The 21,608-nt window shown below is 44.6% G+C and overlaps 1 protein-coding gene across 6 annotated transcripts in view; it reads left to right on the top strand.

Moving 5' to 3' along the window:
• Positions 1–21,608, top strand: part of MAPRE3 (microtubule associated protein RP/EB family member 3) — a 54,030-nt gene that overhangs the window by 26,333 nt on the left and 6,089 nt on the right. Inside the window, exon 1 of one of the 6 annotated variants that reach the window (XM_043604335.1) lies at positions 10,430–10,542. The exons of 3 other annotated variants lie outside the window; for them this stretch is intronic. The gene's annotated coding sequence lies outside the window, so the exon portion shown is untranslated. Of the gene's footprint in view, positions 1–10,429; positions 10,543–16,098; positions 16,270–16,290; positions 16,415–21,608 lie in introns of those variants that run through there. 2 more of the 6 variants (XM_043604336.1, XM_043604337.1) reach the window with 2 other exon arrangements.

The following is a 21,608-nucleotide window of genomic DNA, read 5'->3' as shown; positions in this document are numbered from 1 at the left end:
GAAAGCAAATTGAATATAGAAAAGGATATACTTCTTTCCTATGTCATGGTGACTTGACAATCAGAAAGGTAATCAGAGCTTGCTTTGCTCTGTCCTAGTGACCAGAATACCGATGTCAACTAAACAGAGTGCCACTTCATTGGACAGTGTTAAAATCGTACTAACATAGTTTTACTTTCCAGCTATCATTTTTTCTAGATTCCATAATAACCAACCCTGATGTTTATAATTGCCTTTACAACCAGATTCTACAGCATGCTGTATGACAGTTTTTACAATTTTATATTTTATTCTGCATTGATAAAAGTACTGCCTGGTGACATCTAGGGAAACATAGGGAGAGATAGTAATCTTTTTACAGTATCTCCAAGTCACACTATTCCTCTTGAAAGGGATCCTGTCTACAGCATGTAAATACTTGTTAGCAAGGATCAGCAGCCATTTTCTGCAAGGGCCAAATAGTAAGTATTTTACATTTTGCAAGCCATACAGTCTCAGTCAAAATTACTCAACTCTGACATTGTAATATGAAAGCAGCCTTAGATAATAATAGGTGAATGATTATGGCCATATCCCAGTAAAACTTTACTTACAAAGAAAGAGGGGGCTCTAACTCATAATTGCTGATCTCTGCTTATTAGTCATAATCAGAGAAGGGATCTTTCTTGTCCTTTCTTGACTTTGCTTTGGTCCTCTTTTATCATAAGTATTAATATGATGGTTAAGTCTTCAAAAGTGGTTTTCACTCTCCCCTAAAAGAACAGGAATCCTTTGAGAAATGGCTTCTTTTGAGATGGAGGCAAGGAAAGTACAAGTTGAGCCTGGAACATCTTGTTCCACCAGAAAGTAAGGAACTTTTCCAAGAATGATGGGAATGTGTCAAAAGGACATGTGAAGGGCTCCAATGGCCAATACCAGGACAATTTGAGCACAAAAACAAATGATAGTAACATATTATAACCCGTAAAATAATCTATGAGTTTATACTAATTTAAAGAGATAAGTAAAAAATAATAATAATAATGGGATAGGAAGGGAAAGCTCTTCCTTTTAAAAAAATTTTTTTAAATGTTTATTTATTTTTGAGAGAGAGGGAGACAGAAAAAGTGTGAGCAGGGGAGGAGCAGAGAGAGGGAAACGCAGAACCCGAAGCAGGCTCTGAGCTGTCAGCACAGAGCCCCACACGGGGCTCAAACTTACAAACTGTGAGATCATGACCCAAGCTGAAATCAGATGCTCAACCAACGGAGCCACCCAGGCACCCCAGGAAAGCTCTTCCTTAATGATAGGGTTAGGAGGAAAAACTGTTTCTCAAATGTGTGAGAGCAATCAGAACCACTTGGGGAGCTTTTCCACATACCTGAGCCTTTTTTTAGAGGGCTGTGTGTGTGTGTGTGTGTTTAGAAAAGCTCTCCCCAATAACACTGCTCAGCCTTCTCTGTTTAGGGACAACTGATATATGGGCTTAGCCTACAATTCTTCTTCCATTGAAGACAATGAAAAGACAGCAAATGGGAGTGTTGTCTCTTGAGACTGCTTGGCCCAATCATGCCTGCTTCTTACCTCTATTCCTTCTGTTATCCTTGTCAGTGTATTTGGTCCTCTTGGAACCTGGTGGGTCCAAACGGAGGAGCTCCTGCCTCTAGGGTTCTTGGGCAGCCATCAGAAACAGACAGGTACTTCCTTGGGGCACTTGGGTAGCTCAGCTTGTTAAGCGTCCGACTTTGGCTCAGGTCATGATCTCACAGTTTGTGAGTTCAAGCCCCACGTTGGGCTCTGTGCTGACAGCTTAGAGCCTGGAGCCTGCTTCCGATTCTGTGTCTCCCTCTCTCTCTGCCCCACCCCAACTTGCACTCTGTCTCTCTGTCTCTCAAAAATTAATAAATGTTAGGGGCGCCTGGGTGGCGCAGTCGGTTAAGCGTCCGACATCAGCCAGGTCACGATCTCGCGGTCCGTGAGTTCGAGCCCCGCGTCAGGCTCTGGGCTGATGGCTCAGAGCCTGGAGCCTGTTTCCAATTCTGTGTCTCCCTCTCTCTCTGCCCCTCCCCCGTTCATGCTCTGTCTCTCTCTGTCCCAAAAATAAATAAAAAACGTTGAAAAAAAATTTTTTTTTTAAAATTAATAAATGTTAAATAAACAAATAAATAATAAATAATAAATAAATAAATAAATAAATAAATGACAAGCATTTCCTTAACTAGCAGAGACTGCCTCTTCCAATGTTTCCTTTTTAAGCTGTTAAAAGGAATAGCAAAATACCTGGAGGAAAAGTAGCCAATGAAGAATTAATTCTTTCCTAGGGAATTTTTAGGAGATAAAAGACAATCCTGTTAACAGACAAATTAAAGTCAAGTCACAAAGTGAACATTTAAAATATTTTTCTTCTATTTTGAACAAGTGTAGATATGTGAGACCAAAGATATTTAATACATGTTATATGATCCGTGACTTCAAGGGGTGTATCTGTTTAGGAATATGTTGGGAAAAAATTAAATGAAAACATAAAGGATTGGTAACTTAAATATTTTGTGGCAAGCTACATTTGTACTTAATCACCAAATGAACTATGTAAACTCATAAAATTTATTAAATATGGAGGAGTAAGAGATTGCCAATAGCTAGAGAGGGCAGACCGGACAGAGTAATAGAATCCGCATCTGTTGAAGGGACCTTAAGAGGTCACCTAAAAATAAAAGCTCACCTAGTTCAGCTCAGCCTTCCACCTGGTTCTTGACCCTACTAGAACATCCCACATGGTGTCATCCAGCTTAGAAACCGGCCATGATAGGACCTCACCCCTTCCTGGGATAGGCTTGTTGCATTTAACTAGCCCTGCTGGGAAAGTTTTTCTTCAGTGGGTCAAAATCTGTCTTTCTATACCTTTAAACCTTGATCAGTTTTACCCCTTGTGACCACAGAGAAGAAATCTAATCTTTACTCTTCCCCTCATAGCCCTTCAAGTAATTAAAGACAGTTCTCTGGTCACTCCAAGTTTTTCTTCCATCTCTAAGCTAAATCCTCAGTTTCTCCAGCAGATCCTCACAAAACCTAATATATTTGCTACATTCACCATCACAGTCACTTTGTTATTCTAAAAATAGGCTGCCCATGAACTGGTATTCCATGAATTCAGTATTCCAGGGGAGAAGGGGGAACATTATCCTAGAAAGATCTTATAATCACTTATCTGGCTTCAAACCAGTTCTAACCAGCTGTTACTTTGGGCAAGTTACTTAAACTCTCTGAGCCCCAGTTCTCTGCTGAGAACAAACCATGTGCTGGGCACCATACTAGACATTAGGGATGCAAGGACTTAATGCCAGCCCTCAAGAAGCTCATAGTGAAGTGGAAGAAATAATTATGGTAAGTACTGTCTGCATTAGACGTATGCCCACACAGTATTACAGAAATACCTAGAAGGCCAGCCTAACCCAGCCCAGTAGAAAGAAGTAGGAATCAGGGCCAACTTTCCAGGTGAGTTGACACTTGACATGAATCTTGAGATTAGGTGGGCATTTACCAGGTGAAGATCAATGGCAAGGAAGAAAAGCATGAACAAAAGGCTCCCAAGTTTGTCTCAGTTGGTACGGTGTCTTACAGCTGGAACATGGAGTAGTGAGAAGGGTGAGAGGTGATGGGAGGTGAAGCTGGAAAGGCAGGCAGGTGCCAGTCACAGGGAGTTCAGTGAGGCGCAATGAGAAGACGCTGGGAAGACATTGAATCAGGGGTTACTTTAACGGTGGTCTGCAAAGAAGTAGACATGAAGCCTGTAAAATGGAGCTGATGATGCCTTCAGCCCATTAGTACCTCCCCACGTTGTAAGGAGCAGATGAGATAAATAAAATGCACAGGGGGTCAGGCGCATGCCAAGGGCTCAGTCAGTGTGGTCCCTTCCCAGCTCCTGTCAGTTCCATCACAAAGACAACTCCCATCAAGCCCGTATCCGTTTAAAAGGCTTCTGTATTTTTGCACACTCTGTTGCAAACCCTTATGTCATCTGCCTAATCTCTTCCTTCCATTTGGTGTTTCAGATCCAAACTCAGAACCTCATCTGAATCTCTTTTGAGTGCTTTAGCCTCTTGCCATAGCCTGTCACAGCAGTTTGGGATCCTGACTCTGTCAGCCAGTGCTCCTGGGAATGGTGGGGGGGTAGAAGCATCACCTTAAAAGGAGTAGGGCATTCAGGAACAAGTAAGGGCAGGGTGGGAGTCAATATCAGGACCGGAAGAAGGAGAACAACAGTCTGAAGCTGAGGGTTTAAAGGGTGGACAAGTCAAAGAAAAGAATGCGGGGGGAGGGGTTGGGTGGTATGGAGTGAAATTGTGCACACCAGGCCAAGACGTTTGGTCTTTATCCTATAGATAGACATAAAAGGCCACCGGAGCTTTGCAGGGGTTTGATGAAAGCAGTGTTTTGGGGAAGTTTGTCTTGCAGCGAGGGGCCACAAAGTTGAAAGGAGACTAGAGGAGGAATACTGTTGGTCACAGAATGACAACAATCTGGACAAGGATGAAGTCAGTGAGAATGGTTGGGACGAGCTGGGTGAGAAAAAGCAATGATTTGACAACTTGGCCAAAGCAGGAGGGATAAGATTGGTTCCCACGACATGCACTTTCAATGCAGCATGTCACGGATCCTCACAGACTTTTTAAAAACATTTCAGTGGTGGGGCACCTGGTTGGCTCAGTCAGTTAAGCATCCAATTCTTGATTTCAGCTCAGGTCATGATCTCACAGTTTGTGGGATCAAGCCCTGCATCAGGCTCTGCACTGATAGCATGGAGCCTGCTTGGGATTCTCTCTCTCCCCCTTTCTCTCTGCCCCTGCCCTGCTCACTTGCTCTCTCTCAAAACAAATAAACTTAAAACAGAATAAAGTGTCTCAGTGGATGATACAGATTTAAAATATAATTTAGTTCTAATATTTTGCCATTAAAAAAACACTTTTTCTAAATTACCATCATCAATGTTCCCAGTATTTTTAAACTGCAGTATTTTTAAACTGCAGTTTGGAAGAAAAAAATCATTTTCCAACTTACTAATCTTTCTGCCAGTTCTCAGTTATTGGCTCATAAAAATAAAGATTCCATAAGACCTTAATTTTTAAGATGCAAATAACACATCTCCACTCATTTATGTGGATGGCTGATTTTACACATAAATGAGTGTCTCTGTGTCATATTGTGCTTTATCCAGATAACAAAACAATAGAAGTGTAGTTCGCAGTATCGGGCAAACATTCGCCAGGAGTGTACTTTGAGTCAGGTGTTACGAAAGGTTGTCGGGAGTATAAAGGCATGGTCGCTGCTCACGGACCACACTGGTGAGCAAGGACAAGAGGCCCGTGAACGGATAAGTACAGCGCAAGGTCACGTGAAATGTGATTAAAGTACAGATACAGGGCTGCGGAGGCCCGCACGTCCTTGTTATGCCGTGGCCAGAGGAGGCAGGAGGAAGAATGAAAAAGGAAAGACGGAAGAAGAGCGAGAAGAAGAGTGAAAGCTTTTTAAACAGGGAGAGAAAAGAAGGAAGAACAAAGTATAAAGTACAAAGAAAAATACCTTGTCCTTTGTGACACTTTGTAACGTACAAAGTCCTTTCAGATAGGTTATCTCATTTGATTCTGCCAAGAAGCTTATGAGAAAGCAAAAAATGTGAGACAGAGGGGAGGCGATGGGAAGGGAGGCCCACAGGGAAGAGGAGAGAAGAGCTAGGGAAAGCTCGGAGGCCCTCAACGGCCTCTTCTGGCCATCCCGGAGGATAGCAGCCTGCTGCTGGGACCAGGTCTCGGCCGCCCGGTGACAAGCTGGTGCGGACCTCTTATCACCAGACAGACTAGCAAGGAAGGGCTCGAACCACCACTTCAAAGAAGTCGGAACCACCCGGACAAAAAGCAAGAGAAGCCTTTAAGTGGTTATTTTGGCAGCTATTATCAAGGACTTCTTGCTGGCTGACTGACCACAAGCTTCCTTCCATACTTCTCTGCCCTGTTTTTTAAAAATATTTTTATTGAATTTTTTTCTTGTCACAAAAGTTACACGTGTTCAATGTAAAAAATTTAGAAAATCCAGGTAAACCTGAAGAAGAAAATAAAAATCCCCTATAACCCTGCCGTCAGATAGAACCACAATTATTATTTTAGAACATATCTTCACATTATTCTTCTGTGCCTATTGGAATATTTCTGCTCTGTACTACCTTCCCTTCGCTTCATATATTGTAAACGTCTTTCCACGTCTTTATCAGTCGGGATTGTGTTTTGATACAAATAACAATAAACTCTAAGGACAACTAGCAGTGTTCGTTAATAGCAAACCCCAAACTAAACTAAGCATGGCTTCAACAAATAATAGGGGCATTTTTCTCACGCGGCAGGAGGTACAAGCCGGTACCACAGCTCACGACACCATGAAGGACGTTTCAGCCCCTTAGCCAGTTGGGTGTTAACCTCATGTCTCAGGTGGCTCTTCGCTATAAGAGAAGCTGTGAAAAAAGTATTTCGTCTTTTTGACCCCTCTAGCGGAGACAGGCAAGGGAGAAGGGTGCTGGGAATGGGCACTGAGCCAGCGCTCTCTTAAGCAGCTGCAGTTTAGATGTACCATGATTTATTTAACTGTTCGTTATTGTTCATCGTTTTAGTTGTTCCCAGTTTTTCATGATTATAAATATGCTTACATCTAAAGTTTTACACATACTCACAATTACTGCTTTAGCACAAAATTCCTAGAAATAGAAATAAGGTCAGAGAATATAGAAAATGTAAAGGCTTTTAATGTCTTTTTTTTTTTTTTTAACCAAATAGCCATCCAGAAGGACTGTGCTAAATTACACTCTGACCAACCACGTTTAAAAGAGCACATTTCCCTGGACTCTCAATAAAAGGTTTTTGTTTGTTGGTTTGTTCATCATTAAGCTATTATCCTATGACCATTTAACAGATTTAACTTTGAGCTAGCGTGGACCAGATTCTAAAGTGCTCAGCAGCCTCTGGGAACCCAGAGCAGGGATGCTGAGAGCTTCAACCAGCCCCCACCCTTCTCCAGTGCTGCCTGGAGGTAGGGGTTTGCAGGGTGGCCTGTGCTCCCAGGCACAGGTGTGGGTCCTCATCTTGGCAGGCACCGCAGAGGACTCGTGAGGTCCCTGGTGAGCATAGACCTCTCTCATCTGTCCTTTTTTTGGGAAGTTCTTTCTGCCACCATGAAGCCATCGTCTGTTGCCGTCTTAGTCCTAACTCAGGGCTAGCCTGGCTTATTTGGAATTGAGGTGGACCCGGTATCTGGCCTCTTTCGAAACAGCCCTCCCTGTATCTTCACACATCACTCTTCCCTGAGGTACCTCAAGTAGGGTAGCCTCACAGGCCTACCTCATGATCTGCAACAGAGAGAGGGCTAAGAAAACAGTATCAGGAGATTTGGGGGGCGTTTTAATCATATTAAGCCGCTTTCGTGACACGCTGCAGGTTCCCGGGGAGGTGGTCAAAAGAGTAAATCATCCCTAGACGTCACTACCCTTTGAGATAGTTATTAACTAGTCCGGAGTTGGCCACTGTGTACAGTCCTACTCATTAAACGAGGAGCCATCCATGGATGAGAGAAGAATTCCTCTGGCCCAATCATCTTTATGTACATAGTAGGTACATAGTATCTTAAATATTCATGAGTGTAGACATATATTCACGTGTGAACAAACTAGGGAATGATGAATGCAAGCAACAGTCATGCTCGGTGCAGGAACACAAGCCAGGTCTCAGCACCACACCGTGACCCTCTAAAATAAGAAAAGGAAAATTCCAGAATTCTGGTTCCAGGAAGGAAATGATAAGGATCCTATTTTGGTGGTCGCTTTAGGGCCTCACCCTGACCTCCGGAGAAGTGACGCGTAAGACGCGAGAAGCGCTATCTTAAGGAAACGGAGTTCCGCGTGAGCTCTCCTTATGGGGCATGGTTTGGAGCTCCTGTCGGTTATTACCACCACAAGGGAAGAGAAAGGAAGAGAAACTAAAACTTATGAAGCCCCTATTCCAAATCCAGCTAAAGCAGGATCGTGATGCCCTGGCCAGTCACTGCTGTTAAATGCCCACCTCGGGGCCTTTACCCGGATCCCTCACTTTTCCAGACTCCGGAATGCGACTTCGTAAGACATCCACAAAATAGATCCACTCACAACTGACTGTATTTAACTGTATTACTTAGAGTCTCCAACCGCCTCTCCCTACCGAATTACATTGTTACTGGTTCTATGTCAAAGACTTAAAAATGCTCCGTCAGAATTGCTTCCCCAATAACTGTAACAATAAAGCTGGACTGGTGAGGTCCTGTGTGAGTGCCCCACTCAGGTTAGCTTTAACCTTCATGACGGTCCAGCAGCATAGCTACTTAGAAATCATTAGTAAAGTTGAACATGTTTCATATTTCATGTTTGTTAGCCATTTGTACTCCTTCCATGAATGCATCTGTGTTTTGGGTGCCCATGAGCCATACACATAGTGAGTGATGTCCGGAAGGCATTTCTGTTTCATGATAAGAAACTGAGGCCTCGAGAGGCCACCTTTGCCCAGAGCCCAGGTGGTGAGAGGCAGGGCTGGAGCTGGGTCCTTTGGAGTCTTTGTGTGTGTGTGTACCATGCTGTCTGTTCACACAGCTAAACATGCCAGTATATTTCTTAGGAAATACGCTGTAAGGCTCCCTATTTTTGGAGATGCAGTTAAAGTTTGCTTTCTTAATTCTCTATTTCTCCTACTTTCAGCAGAATCTTGGGAAACCCTAAGTCATTTTCCCTTTCTTAACCCCTTTCCCCCATGTACTAGGCAAAAATATGAAGGGGGTGCGTATCTAGGGTAATGTCTAGCTTTATCTTGGTTCCCTGGTCATGTGCGTTTTCTCCATTGCTACCAAACATCCACTTTTTTCAGACCAAAATGCATTTTAGCATAGCTGCAGTATAGCAACAGTATTTTCTTTCATTTTATAATTACCTTAAGTGAATCTTCAAAACCTTCATATAGGGACATTTTCTAGTATCTCATGTTCAGAATAAATTACATGGAGTATCAGGGATTTAGTTTTAAAAACAAAAAGTAACTTCCATTTAGTAATAAATAAATAAACAAACCAACAAATAAATAAATAAATCTGGGGCCAGTACAAATCCATCCCAGAACCCTAGATAGATCTTCAGTAAAGGTGTGAATAGTGAGAATTTACTATCAGAATATCCAGATGTTTCTTAGACCACATCAATGACCTGTGGGTTCCCCAAATTCTACAGCCCAGACAGTTCACAAAAGAATACATTTATATGAGTAATAAATGTGGAAATAATGTTCTCCCTCACTAGTAATCAAAGAAATGTTTTTTCAAAGAACAACAAAAAAAAGTTGGTTTTTATTAAATCAACACATTTTCTAAAATAATAACATTCCGTGTTGGTGAGAGTATAGGGAAATGAGCACTCTTTCCTTCTGGAAGGAAAATAAAAGGTACAGTCTTTTTAGAAAACTGTTAAGCCTTAAAACATGCCATGCCCTTTGACATAGTAATTCCGTCCCCACAGGTAGTAGTATATTTAGACAAAAATTGAATGTTCATAGATGTTAAATCTAGCACTATCTAAATACCAAAAATGTCTAACTACCGGAGACTGATTTAATAAAGCATGGAAGGGGCGCCTTGGTGGTTCAGTGCGCCCCATTCTTGATTTCAGCTCAGGTCACAATCGCATGTTTCATGGATTCTAGCCCCACGTCAGGCTCTGGGCTGGTGGCACAGAGACTGCTTGGGATCCTCTCTCTCCCTCTCTCTCTCTCTCTGGCCCTCCTGTTTGTGCTCTCTCTCTCTGAAACAAACTTTAAAAAATCTTATAATAAAGCGTGGAATATTGTGCTCCATTAAATATGATGTTTCCTAATACCCCTACCTATTCTTCCCAGTGTTCGTGTATGATATTAAGTGAGCCCCTGGTCTCCACCCCACCCTTAAACCTGGTCCTCCTGTAGTTTCCTCCATCCTTCCAGGGCTGGGGCCAGAAACTGTGGGGTCATCTTTGACCTCTCTCTTTCACAGCCCCCAGCTGGCCTGCTGCATTCTGTCTGTTCCACCTTCAGTAGGATTTGCCCTACTTTCCAGCCTCTTATAAAGCATGAACTGAGAAGGCTTGAGGAGAAAAGAAAGCAACCCTGATTCCCCCTTGAGTGGCTAAGGTTTTGATTCTTAAATCGAGGCCAGGTTTTTCTCCTTCTTGAATTATCTAACCATCTCTTTTTCCTAGAGCAGAAGCCGATGGGCCAAAATCACCTCATTGAGAACATGGCATCTAAAGTAGGGTAGCAGGATTCAAAGCATTACTGCAATGAATAGAAAAATATGTGAGGAGAAAGTAATAGGATTTCACTGGTGGTAAGCCTACTTACTGAGAAATGTTGTGTGTTTTCAGTGAGCTACAAATATTGTATACCATGAAGGACCATCCAATTTAAAGGAGATCCTAAAACGAAGTGTGCAGAAGCCTCCAATAACTTAGCTGCTGGGCTGTTGCCCTTAGGACAGGTGAGTAGACTCTGCCACAGGGGAAGAGACGCTGCAGTAGATTGTTGATGTCTGATGGTTCCCACGAAGTTGAGTCATAAACACCGAAAGTTTGTCCGGATCTCACATGTACAAATAGGTAGAACGGTTTTTGATAAACTACGTAAGCCCAGAGTGGGAAGATGTTGAAGGGCTAATTTAATTCGCAAAAGGCCTCTTCATGTTTAGATTCCTAAGGAAGAGGTTTGCAGACGGAGGGCTTGGTTAAGTTGTAAGTGTGATGATTTAGAAAAGTTGGAAAGTTGGGAACGGCCTGGACTCCGTCAAAAGTATAGGATTTACCTCCTGGGGATAAATCATGTCCTGGGTAATAACCTTTACTTTGACCAAATTGTAACTTCTCTTTGGAACGCTGTGCCCTTTCCGAGAGAAAACAGCAGATGGCTGGAATCAGTCTTAGAGTTTACTTGTCTTTAGAACACAATGTAACATCATCCACCTGAAGAATCATGCAGAAATTTAAGGTCTTGAAGGTTGTGGCTGGGGACTTGTGAGAAGTAGGTGAGACCTCAGGAAATCTTTAGGGCATTTAACCGTCCAGGTAGATTAGTGAGTTTCCCAGAAGGCAAACAAATGTTGACCCTTTCGACCTAACAGAACACTAAAGAAAGCAGAACATGTATCTGTAACTGTAAACTATGCACCCTCTGGAGGCACTGGAGGTAAGAGTATTTGGTTCTGGTCAGGAGATGACTATTCTATTTATGGCCCCAAGGTCCTGAGTAAATCTATATCCCCACCCACTGGGTTTTTTTGACTGAAGGGTAGGGGTGTTATAAGGACTGTTCAGAGTATGATGAGTCCTTTCTCTGTTACGCTTTTGACTACTTTAATCCTTCTTCAGCTTTAAGAGGGTATTGTGTAGGTTTGGGTAGAAATTCAGACAGGCTGTTCTGAACCTCAGTGGATTCAGCCCCAGTAACCCTGCAAACAACTATATGTTTGAAACTTTGTCCCCTTTTTGTGCTAAAGCACTTCTCAATTTTGTACATATTGAAGGTTCCCCAAATGGATCACTATAATTTTAAAGTATCCTTGATAAAATTGGGCCATCTAGAAAGATAAGTTCACAAATTTGAGTTACAGAGTAAATGTATATAAGCAGCAAGAACCTGGCCTACAGGGGTCCAGTCTTTAGATCGAGCAAACCCATAGTTTTGAGAATAGTCAGTCCAAAGAGTTGCTTGTGTACCTGTGTCCCCAAACCTAATGCCTGGGCCTTCCAGCTACAAACCCCAACCAGCTTTGTGGTTCCAGAGGACAAAAAAAAACATGCCGAGATCTCTCCCAGAGCCACACTTTCATGGACAAAGCAAGAGAAGACTGAGGAAAGTTCTCATAGGGTTTTTGGTAATCACCCCAAACTGGAAACACTCAGATATCCTTCAGTGGGTGAATGGATAAGATGTGGCCTATCCATACTTGTACCATTGTTTGGAATACTACTCAGCAACAAAAAGGGCTATTAATGTATGCAACAACTTGGATGGAACCCCAAAGGCATTATGCTGAGGGGAGAAAAGGCCAATCTCAAAAGGTTACTATATACTTCCATTTATATAACATTCTTAAAATTATAAAATTATAGTTATGGCAAACAGATCTGTGGTTGCCAGGGGTTAGAGTTGGGGACGAAGCATGGCTATAGAGGGGCCACACAAGGGAGTTTCCTTGAGGTTATAGAACATTCTGTGTCCAAGTAGGGTGGTGATTACATGAATCTATACATGTGATAAAATTTCATAGACTGTACACCAAAGAGAAAGAAAGAAAGAAAGAAAGAAAGAAAGAAAGAAAGAAAGAAAGAAAGAAAGGAAGAAAAATTGCATGTAAAAGCTGATTAAACCCAAATAATATCTATAGCTTAGTTAATAATGTACCAATGTCAACTTCCTGGCCTTCACAATTATTATGTAAGATGTTACTGGGGAAGCTGGATGAGGGTGCATGGGAATTCTTTGTCCTATTTTGCAGTTGTGAGTCTAAAATTATTTCAAAATAAAGTGTTTCCAAAAATTTGGAGGGCACTGATTTCTGCAAGCAGCACTTGGGAATCTCTTCAATTTTTACGAGAAAAGATAATATAAAATAAAGCCTCAAGAATTACAAATTTAATGCAGTTTCTATTCACTGCAATTTCATTTGCTGCAATTTTGATTTGGAAATTATGCTCCGTTTTTTAACTATAGTATGGTTACAAGTATTTTTGTATCGTTACCAATATGTTATATACAAGGGAACAAAATTTCCTTGAGTTTCCCCCCCGGAGGGAATACCCCCTAACCTCTTTACGGAGCTCCTGGTGTGTAGCTCCTGTGTACCCTTCTAACCTCATCTCCACCGGCACCCAGCATGCATTCTGGGTGAACTATTTGTAATCCTCGCCCTCTTCCCCTAGTCTTCTCTCCTCTTAACTTTTGGCTCGATGACCTTCTCTTTCAAGACCGCATCAAACTATGCTTCCTCTACAAAGGCTTCCCTGACCCCGGAAGCAGGCCTGCTCCAACAGCGCGCCCTTCCTGCCTGTGGGGTTCTAGCATAGTGTGGAGCCCTTTGGCTATTTGTTCACTGGCCTAGCTCCCACCCTATCCGTGAATGCCTTGAGGACCCCGACTGGATCCCATTCCTTTCTAGAGGCCCTGTGCCTGGCTCCATGCCTGCAATATACACTCCATAAATGGTGGTAAGTAAGTGAGTGAATCTGAGGCTCTGGAAAGTCCTTAGTAATAGATTTTGTGCATTCCACCCTGCCTTATTAGACCTTTCAACAAGATTTTCAACGAAACTGAAGATCAAAAGGGGTTCTGTTCTGATTAACTACAGGTAAACAGGACAGTAAATGAATACTTAAAACATATTCCAAACATTCAAATTAGTTAAGATTTTATTATACTTAAAGTCTTCCCCCATTCTTTCTTTCATTCATGACACAGGGTTGTGATAAGCTTTAGAAAAACCAAGATGTTGTACTTGTGAGCCTCTGTGGACAGATACAATCTAGAATTTAAGAACAGGATATGGAGTCTGAAGGAGGATGTGTGGGATGTTGAGATTAGAGCACGAGCCTACATTGAATCTGTATATTGCTTCGGCCTTTACTAAGAGCAGCGCGGTGTCCCCCACCTTGCCGGCAAGTAGCTCGTTACTTCACCTGTGATATGGCAGCAGACATAAATGGCCTGGATGACAGACTCCTGATTTCCCCACTCAGCATCCATCTGGGCAGATGGTCTGGGACTCTGTAACTGTCTTTGGGTCTAGCCTCTCTCTCCACCCTGCAGCAAGGTGACTCAGATGTTCATCATTTCTTCTTGCACAATCTAATGACCATTTCTCCATCAGAGGTCTGTCTGGTAACTTCATTCAACAGGGCCGATGACCTCCTCCTTGAAACTGGAGTCTCCCTTGGCTTAGACACATCACCTACCTCTCCTGCCTCCCCTCTTGATCGAATCCCCTAACATTCCTCTACGATTGAATCACTGGTCTCATGCTCATTTTAAAAAATAGAAGTAACAACAATCCTCTTTTCTGTGTCTCCACTTTCCCATTTTCTCTTCACTGCTTTCTGATACCCTGTCATCAAGGTGTTAGGTGCACCTTCCCCCAGCAATCATCTAACTGAGCCCACACTCATCCTTTGCGCTCTCTTGGAGCGCTTAGAAGCCAAATGTACTTTCACTGGGTAGCACTTCCTCTGTTCTGGTTTGTGGGATCCCTTGTTGTTTTATGAATTACTCTTATTTCTTCAAACGAAGGCTCCTTAAGGACAAGACCCGAGTCTTGAAATGATCCTGTGTCCTCATGGTGCCTCACAAAGTGTTTTAGCACCTTGTGTCAGCGGTCAGTAAATAGTTGGTGACTGAGATTAAGACAATGCTGCAGTAGCCAGCAAAAGGAAACGTAAAGAAGAAAACCTTTGAAATTTCTTTTCCCTTCTCCTAATGCTCAGGGGCCTAAATCATTAGATCAAATGATCACGCACCACACTGGGGCTGTGCAAGATCAAACAACTCTTCTTGCCACAGTGTAGTGGTAAAGCAAGAGCATAGACTTCAGGTTCAAATGGAAGGGGTTCATGCTCTAGTCTTGCCAGTGGTTGATCTTGAGCTTGAGCAAGGCACTTACTTGAACCCAGAGCCTTCATTTCCTCATATTCAAAATTGAGATAATAACTAAGGCTTTTGAGATGAAGGCTATCATCCAGAAGAGTATCATCTGTGGTGGGAATTTCAGGAACCATGGCAGACCAGGGGAGACGCTATTTGAAAGGAGGCACTGTACCCCGTCCAGCGCATATCCCCACTGAGGGGGGGCCACTGTCTCCTGAGGGGCAGGCAGCTAGAGTCCCGGGGACCTGAAGAATGACAGTCTGCACGAGAAGACAGAAGACCAAACACTGAAGCTTGTCAAGTTCTAGACATAACCAGGGTAGACTTTCTGGTGGAAAAGCTAGCAGATGAAATGAGCAGTCTGTCCAAAAGGCAAGGGAATAAAGCTGGAGAATTCTGAGAGGGGTTGGCTATGGGGGAGGAGGAGCTATGAGGGCAGAGGAGGGCTGAGCTTGGGATAGAGGGAAAGCAGGCTAAACAACCCGTCAGATCCACTTGTTCCAGAGGTAGGGAGAACATGCCACTTGGTCCAGTGACAACTGCAAGGCATACAGGCTGACAAAACATCGTTTTAAGGAAGATAAAGTGACACAGCTTGTATGTGCCCCCTGGGAGACACCTGCTTTTGAAGCGCGAAGGATCATTAAGGAAAATCAGGCACACCAGGGCTGCAGAAACCAACGTTCTCTTCTTAACATGTCACAGCAGCCGCCGCTGCCTCCTTCCCTATCTGTCCTCAGGCTAGCCACAGATGGGCCAGCAACCCACCCCCGGCAGAGCAGGGCAGGGGGAGAGGGGCTGAACACAGCCTCCGGGGATACGGCAGCATTACCCGGACCAGCCTGGGGAAGCCTCTTTAAGAATTGAGATCGGGGGCACCTGGGTGGCTCAGTCGGTTGAGCATCCGACTTCTTGATTTTGGCTCAGGTCATGATCTCAGGGTTGTGGGATCAAGCCCCGTGTCAGGCTCCATGCTGAGTGTGGAACCCATTTAAGATTCTTTCTCTCTCTCTCTCTCTGTCTCTCTCTCTGCCCCTCTCCCCAACTCCCGCTTGCTTGCTTGCTCTCTCTTAAAAAAAAAAAATCAATAAATAGAGTTGAGATCATTGTTCAGCAGGACATGTCCCAGACCCTGGAAGCTGGGACTTCTGTGGGGTTCGGGATCTTAGAGAACAGCCACAGCCACATGACCTAAAAGTGTTGTGAGAACAGAATCCTAGAGAAGCTCCAGTCCCCACCTGAACCAGTACCATCCAGATCCCTGTCCTGGATCTGCTGGATTGGGCGTATGCTGGTTCCCCACCAGCCCTGGAGCTGTTCCACCTGCACCCTCTCTACCTTTGACGAATTCAACTGTGAGATCTGAGCCTCCATATGAGTCAGGTCCCCGCTCAGCCGTGAGAAGAAGGTGATTGGCTGGGTCTGCCAGGGCTTTGTGACCCGCTGGCAGGACTCCTCCAGGCCCTCAGAACCCTTCATGCCTGCCTGCACATATTGCCTCCATGCAACCCCGGAATAACCTGGATGTGTGACCCAAGGGGACAAGGGGTAGCAATTTTGCAGATTTTCCAGACAGGTGACTTCAGCCCCCCTGGGCCTGGGCAGGAAAGGTTAACCCAGTGACAATGGGCATAGCCCCATGTCAGGAGCAGGAAACGTTTTGGCAGACTCCTCAGAGTTGTCCTCTGATCCCACAGCTTCTCTTCCAGTTCTCCTGACCGGTAGGATGAATCTACAAAGCCAAATATGTGGGAAATCTGGAGTTGGGGAGGGATTGTGGTCAGAGGCCCAGCTTCAGGAAGCCCAGATGGCTGTCCCCAGCCAGAAAGGGCAGAGCTCTGTAGTCTCTCTCCCTCCAGGGCTGGTCTTCCTTGGTCTCGGAGACCTGAAGCTGGGTATGTGTTGAGCCCCTGCTTCCCAAACAAGTTCCCTTGGAGTCCCCGCTGTCTGCCCCAGTGGTGCTGACAAACACTTACTGAAAACTATGTGCTGGGCTCTGCTCAGCATTGTGTATGTGGTTCACTTAATCTTCATGAAAGCTTGATGGAGTGGGGACTGTCCCCATTTTATAGATGAGGAAACTGAGGCCCAAAGCCAAACTGCTAGGAAATGTTAGAGCCAGGATTTGAACGCAAGTGTTCTGACTGGAGCTCAGTATGTTTAACACAGCACCTTTTTGGAGGCTGCCGAAGGCTTGCCCAACACCCACTGCAGGACTGAAAGACCCGGTGTGTCCTTCATAGCCGTGCTGGCCAGAGGATAGAGTCCTGGGAACTGCAGGGGGTTCTTGTAGGGACCAAAGAACTGGGGGCTGGATGTCCCTGAATTAGCTTCAAGACACATTTGTAGAAGATAGATTTCCACTGAAGACCTGAAAACGAAAAGCCAAAATCAGATTTAGGCTCGTGATACTATTATTAAATATCAGAGTGTGAACTTTCAGAGTTCTGTAGACTTATTTATGATTTGGGAATATAAATACTTAGAGCTAATGTAGTCCTGGGTATCTGGGAAGGAACTGGATGATTTCTAGAAACTCTGCTGACCATGGGATGTTGAGATGTAGTCATTTTGAAGTCACTAGGCTACAGAATGACCAGCGGCTCTGCCTCTCTGGACGAGACCTGTGGCCACCTTTCCCATCTCCAGTAAACGCATCGTGAACCTTACGGTCCTAGCAAGGAAATGATTTAGCAAAATCATCAGCTTAAACCTCCTCAACTTGTCTTTCCCATGACTCCAGACCTGTAGCAGGAGTCATGGCTCTGAAGAGCAGGCTTTTCCCGAGGCCGCATTTTCAGTCTGGTCCCGGAATGGGGTTTACAGCTGGCTCGGTGACATGCCACAACCCCATCAGGGGCTGTTCCTCCTGATATTCACCATGTGCCAAAGATAATGGGAGAAACCCAGGGACAGGGAAGACCTCGCTGTGGTAGCCTTTGAAACAGAGCCTGACCCCTTGTGGGGGTGGCTACCATTGTCTCAGAAGAGAGAAAGCAGCTCTTGGTAACAGGTGTGTTAACTTCAAGAGTTTTCTCAGACTGTTTCTCCGCTTTAACTGGAGGCAGTTGGACCACGAAGGGCCAGATGCTTGGATAAATGCTCTATATATCTTTGCCCCCAGAAGCTGATCTGGTTTGAGTCTAGGTCTGAGTTGACACCCAATACAAAACGTCATCCGAAGGTGGACCAATTGATGAGTTTAATGTGTAGCTTTGAGGAATAGAGAGGTTGGTGTGGTTCGGTCCAGAATCTTAGACCCAGCGTTCCAGGCCACTCCAGCTGGTCCAGCTCTCAGAGGACGTCTGGGTCAAGAATGAGCACTCCACCCCCCCCCCCTTGCCTGACACCACGAGCTTTTGACAAAACCATGCTTTTTCTTTGAGGGCCCAGATCCAAGTTAGGGGCTCTCTTTTTCTAAATTGAGCTAGGGAGAGGAGGATTTGGGGATGGGGGAAATGTTTGAGGAGGTTTTAGCTCAGGACCTGGGTGCCACCTGCTGGTCATAACTTAGTCTTATTTACGGTGTCAAATCTAGGAAAGGAAAATGAAATCCTGCCCTCCCTACCAGGATGGGGGATAAGGGAGCTAGGAAGCCACTTCTTTGGGACCCTCTAGCAAGTGTGACAGAAAATCCTTGCAGAGACCCCTGGGTACCTTAGATGAGTCCTCTTGAGCTAAAATGGACCCTGACCAAGGCAGAGAGTGGCCAGTCCTGAGTGGAAATAATGGCTCTGTTCTTAGTATCAGCCTCCCACCTACACTCACCCCACTCTCCCACCCCACTCCACCACACCCCACCCTCTTTCCCAAAAGCCCCACAGGAGGCAACAACATGATTATTGGGCCTCAAGGAGACATTTTTTCCAACTTCCTTCTTACAGGCCCCAATGCCACTTTGGGGACCCTAGATTCAGAAATGATCAAAGGTGTGGAGAATGCCCTCCCATCATCAGGCACAGACCGAACTGGGAATTTCTGGCCAAGCTGAGAAGACTTTGGCATTTTTCAAGTACCTGTATAGCTCTTGGTGGCTCTTGGAGCCCTGATAGCAAGGTCTTTGGTTGTATCCTGGAAGGAAAACTAGACATTTCTCCCATGTGTCAAGGAGGAAGATGGCTAACACTTTCCCCCCCAAGGGAGGTGGCAAAACATCTCAACATCCCAGCGTATGCCATTGCAGTGTAGGCTAGTCAGTCCCAGCCAAGCCCCTGTATCAGATGAGGATCGGACCCACCTAAGGGTGTGTGTGTATGTGTGTGTGTGCATAATATATGTAATATTTGTGTGTATGTATGTATGTGTGTGTAACTGTATACAGTTGACTCCTGAACAATACAGGTTTGAACTGTGCAGGACCACATATACGTAGATTTTTTTTTGATACATACAGTGGGCTATACTGTAAGTGTATTTTCTTTTCCTTGTGATTTTAATAACATTTTCTTTTCTCTAGCTTACTTTATTATAAGAATACGGTATATAAAACATACACAAAATGTGTGTTGATCAACTGTTTATGTTATCAAGAAGACTTTTGGTCAGCAGTAAACTATTAATAGCTAAGTTTTGGAGAGAGTCAAAAGTTATACACAGATTTTCAACTGTGGAGGGGGGTCAGAGTACCTATCCCATGTATTGCTCAAGGGCCAACTGTATATATACTCTACATGTTATATATTCTATATAAATATGTATTAATAAATTATATACATAGTATGTTATATGTAGTTATATATGTAACATATATAATATAGTTATATATAATACATATATAGTTATACACACACACACACACACACACACACACACACGATGCACTTGGGCTTTACTCCGGCCTACTGAATGTCTCTGAAGGAGAATCCGATGTACTCTTCTAGTAAAGAATGTGAACTATCACCTGTTCAGTCCTGTGGAACCCAAAGAAAGCTGGAAGACTCTTGAATTAGTTCTGGGGGACTAATTTTGACCTAGACCAATGCCTCTGCTTTTTATTCAATAATCAGCCCTTGAAACTCATACACTAAACAGGAAAAAAAAAAAATCCCTAGAGTGGCTCAGGAATCCCCAGGGCCAACCTAAGACCCCTCCCCCCATTATCTCCTAGATCCAGCCCTGACCAGCCTAGACCCCCTGAGGCAGGCACCTCCTACAGAATGCAGAGCCACAACCCTCCCCCTCCCCACCCCTCCCGTCACCCTGCCTCAGGGGCCTGGGGGAAGAAATAATTCCCCTAGCTCAAGCTAGTGGAAGGCCAGTATCCACAATAGCTTGTCTCCTCCCGCACTGAACTCCTGGAGGCCTCTGCAACCCCCCTGGAGACCTGGAAGGGTCTGACCACTCAGATGGGGTCCTTTCAAGCCCATTTCTTTCTAACTCTGCCCGCTCTCTCCTTCCTGACTTCCTGTCACAACAGTAGGTGACACTACGCTTTGGGGCATTTGGTTATATTATTCTCCTGTGAGTTTTCCCAGTAAGACTATAAACTCCCTAAACTCAGGAGCACGTCTTTTCTATTTCTCACAATCCCTAACTAAAGAGTCATCAAAATAAAATGCACTTTCCCTGATCCTACCCATTCTGCCTCTTTGTCAAGTTTGGTGTCCATCCATTCCCCATTCCCACTAGCTTACTGATGTTAGGTGAGTTTCCTAGGAACTCAGAAGCACTCTCCTAAATCCAGTCTCTGCAATTATTGTTCATGGAGAATTGGCCCGGAACCCACAAGTGAATGAAACAGCCTGGCCATGGAGGAACTTACATCTAGGTGGAAGGGACAGACATATAAGTGATTTCAGGAGAATTGACAAATGCTGTGAATGAGCATGCTCAGTGTGCTATAGAAACAGGGGCAGGGCAGGGGTTCAGAGACAATGTCCTGGAGGAGATGATGCCCAAGCTGAGTCCTAAAGGTTGAGTGGGGGTAGAGGGTCCAGGCCAGAGGTGCTGAAAGATGATTCAGAAAGAGGAGAGGCCATGAGGAGGCATCACTCAGTCATTCAACAATTTTGCTGAATACCTTGCCTGTGACTGGCCTGAAAACCCCACCCCTGGCTTTAAGGCCTTTACTGACAAGGGGGGCAGGCATTTAGACAAGTCTTGTGGTTAGAGCAAGGGTCAGAAGGGCAAAGGCACTGGGCTCAAAACCACTGTGTAAGAGGAGACCCAAGTGCAGTCAAAATTACCCTCAGAAATCTCTGGAATTCCCAGCTTCTGAGTCCTTAGGAGCTCCCAAGACAATGCAAGACAATACAATAATTTTTGTTTCTGTTGGCTTTTTGGCCTGCCGGACCTCCCTTTCCCAGGGCAACGAAGGGCAAAACAGAGGGTTTCTCTCTCGATTTTTCTCAAAAATGCCATTCAAGTTGAATGTGCATCTAGTGAAGTTCCATTATGTATACTTGGGGTGGAGGCCATGAGGGAGCAGAGCCCGGCAGATGTCACCCAAGCCTCCCCTCTAAAGCAGCTTCTCCAATCTGCGCCTGCAGACCCTTTGGGCATCTTGGTTGGGAGCAGATCCTGACTCAGTAGGTTGGGATGGGGCTCCAGGATTGCAATTTCTAGCAAGCCCAAGCCCAGACAGCACCACTGCTGCTCCTGCAGGGACCATGGTTTGAAAACCATGGGAGCAGAGAACGAGTGGACTTTGGGGTGGGGGCAGCATTCCAGACGGTGAGTAGGCAGCTGCCGGAGGCTCCCAACTCGGGGAGCAAAGTGAGAGGGCTGGAGAAGTGGGGCCCAGTTAGGAGTTTGATAAGTGGTGGGGAGGGTCACACGATAAGGGCAGGTGCCTGCTGGGGGGAGGAGGGAGGAAGGGAAGTGGTCTGGGCATATTTTTCCTTCACAGAGACATTTTATGTATTAAACCTAGAGAAATATTCTTCAGTCCGAAGTAAGCACTCTCACAGTTCTCAA

This window comes from Prionailurus bengalensis, chromosome A3 (genome assembly GCF_016509475.1).
Source record: "Prionailurus bengalensis isolate Pbe53 chromosome A3, Fcat_Pben_1.1_paternal_pri, whole genome shotgun sequence".
Classification (NCBI taxonomy): domain Eukaryota; kingdom Metazoa; phylum Chordata; class Mammalia; order Carnivora; family Felidae; genus Prionailurus; species Prionailurus bengalensis.
The sequence above is the reverse complement of the archived record's forward strand: the minus strand, read 5'-3'. Positions and strand labels throughout refer to the sequence as shown.